Source organism: Vespula pensylvanica, unplaced genomic scaffold (assembly GCF_014466175.1).
Source record: "Vespula pensylvanica isolate Volc-1 unplaced genomic scaffold, ASM1446617v1 scaffold0007, whole genome shotgun sequence".
Classification (NCBI taxonomy): Eukaryota; Metazoa; Arthropoda; class Insecta; order Hymenoptera; family Vespidae; genus Vespula; species Vespula pensylvanica.
In genome coordinates, this window is record NW_025113214.1 from 1 (window position 1) to 2,865 (window position 2,865).

Here is a 2,865-nt window from a genome sequence, read left to right on the forward strand (position 1 = left end):
ACTGGGGAAAGAGATTTTCAAAGTTGAGCTCACTTCGTATTGAAACTTCGAGTAATATAAATAGATCCCTCGACTAATTAGTCAGGAAACCAGAAAAGTATTATATTATTGTTATGTGTCATTCCGTGATGTCGTAATATACAATTAGAGACTACCAATCCGTTTACTTACTTATTTCTTTTTCATTAAGATAATCGCAAAATTTCCAAACTCGAGTGAGTTTCCTGCTACCGAAGTAATACCGAAGAGGAATTCCAGGTAGACATTCACACGGTTAGAAAAAATGAATATTAATCCGGAAGAAAACGATAGAAGCGATAGTGATGACATCCGACAAAAAAACGGAGAGATCCCATACATAATGCGAGGGGTGATAATGTAGAAAAGGAATTGATTCAACATTTATCATAGACATCGTAAAAAATTATAAAGGACAACATTTTTCTTTTTTTTTTGCAAAAATATACGATCCTCCATGTCTACAAATTCCCTTTTTAACAGGTATTGATCTGGATTTAACGATATGCACGCAGGAAATACCTTCTCTCTTAGCCACTGTCAAGCCTTATCATATTAAACGATTTATTATTACCACCTTACGTGCACGTACGCGCTTACGTACGCGAGTCAAGTGAGCGGGAATGAGTGCGCGTGTCAACGTACACCTCCTCCCTTATTTTGAAAAAAAGAAAGGTATTTCTTCATTAGTCTTCCTTTCATCAAACAACGACTAGCGGAATGATTCAATTATCCATTTAGCTGAACGATTTAATTCCCTGATTAAGTCTTTTGCAGATCGATGTAGTAAGTAAAAATAATAACCCCGTTATGATTCTAGTTATCTTAAATTTCGTATATTATGTTCCAAATCGATTGGTGTCTAAGAATATAGTCCATTACTCTGCAAAATATGTAACTGTATTGTCAAACAATGAATCTAAATAGGCAATTAAATAATACAGCTGATCTTGAATTATCTGCTTGGTCGGATGAAAGAAAAACAAATGAAAAAATACTTTCCCTATTATCAACATAAGCCAGCAGTTATACGCACCCACGAACACAGGACCGCACACTCTATCTCGGCCACTCGACTGACGCATATGGGGGCGCACGCAGATGAAGAGAGTTAATAACGAAAGATTCAAAAGGACGATACTTAATGATAAGTATGGGAAAACGTATTACGGACATTCATTGTTACTAAATCCTTTTCAGAACGTATTAAATAGGCAATTCGCGCTACTGACCAAATTACTTCGTCCAATTTCAATATTTATGGAAAATGCTAATTAAATATTACGAATATTTTTTAAATAGATGTGAATATACTGACAAACAAATTGGAATATAAAATTTAACATTTCTCCCTTTTTAATTATATCGGTTGATTACTTAATTTAAATCAATGGAATAACGATGACGTGAACGTGGACTTTCTATTTCACGTTTGATTTAAAAGTATTCCACTGCTAAAGTCGTTATTTCCAAAAACGGAGAATCTTTTGCTTATCCCTGTCTCTTAAATTATTCTGTATTATATACCTCGCGCAGTTTCATGTCAAGTCCCCTTTGATTCTTGCCCCACGTGGAACGTCGGACGACCTTTCAATAATTCTTTCCGACTTTAATCGCATATACGCTCCAGCTAAAGCCGCTCACGTTTGGATCCTTTGAAAAGGGTAAATCTCTCCCATTTCCTCTTATCACTGTTCCGAGCATTATAAGAGAGCGCCACATTGGTCTTTCCAAGCTTCGTCGTCCAGCACAAATGTTTTTTCTTCTTTTTCCTCTACTTAGGTATTCCCAATCCTATAACGCATACATGAACAATAGCTAACGATGTTTCTTCCCTGGTCAGAATTTCCAACTGCTTTTTAAACCACTCTTCTGCATTCACGATCCAATGCGCTGTATTATAACAGATGAAATTAACATAGAAAATTGGATAAGATACGTGACGAGTTACTTATACCTGTTACTCTTCTTACCTCGTTTATTTAAATTCATTATTGAAGTCGATGGTTGTTATAGTATTGTTCTAGCAATAGTAACATGTTGCTTTCATACTTGGGTTTCAGATTATTGGCAAGATTTGTAATAAATTCGTAAGCAGTATCCTCCGCCGTTTTTACGATCTGATACATTAAATGACGAATGACATGTAACGAAAATTCTATGAAAAAAATACAGGAAATTTTATTCATTTATTATTATTTACCTCCTCTCCTTCATCAAGCATCTTCTTTCCTATATCGAATATTCTTTATTACAGCAGTTGAAAATTATATGGATTCTTGATTTATATTAATATAATACCTTTGAAATAGCTTAAGGTAAAAGACCTAATAACCCATTCATCGATAGAAATACTCTGGTCGCCATGACAAAATCTGTGTAAAAATTCAATAAATTTTTATAAAACGTACCTATGATACAGATTTTATATTCCATGTTACACTTTAGAATAAAAAATTTATATCTTATCTCTAAAATATCTTAATATTCGATAAACACAGCACTGATTGATTTACCATTAAAACATAAGACTGAAGAGAAAAACGTTTTCATTTCCTAATCTGGTTGACGGTCGGATATTTGTCTTATCCAAATAAGACATATCGTCGGATGTAGGGAAGAACAGGAAGTACCGATGTACATGTGTTTCATTTCTGATGTCCAATGTTTAATTATCACGTTGAACGTAGAGAATCCAAGTATCTTCTTTGAACGTAATTATAATTCAGATATCGGTCAACTAGGCTCCTCTGCAATACTTCCGGGCTGTTGGAACTGCATCATCTTCGTTTAATCTTGTATATCTCTGAAATAATTTAAAATTCGTACATTCGTGAAGACTTAGGG

At 34.2% G+C, this 2,865-nt stretch overlaps 1 long non-coding RNA gene across 1 annotated transcript; it reads right to left on the minus strand.

Moving 5' to 3' along the window:
- Window positions 1-18: 18 nt before the first annotated feature.
- LOC122637385 lies at window positions 19-2,807 on the minus strand. The gene is made up of 4 exons (XR_006329235.1): window positions 2,535-2,807; window positions 2,222-2,393; window positions 1,992-2,138; window positions 19-1,911 (listed from the first exon to the last, which is right to left on the minus strand). It is a non-coding gene; the product is annotated as an uncharacterized LOC122637385 (long non-coding RNA).
- Window positions 2,808-2,865: the final 58 nt, after the last annotated feature.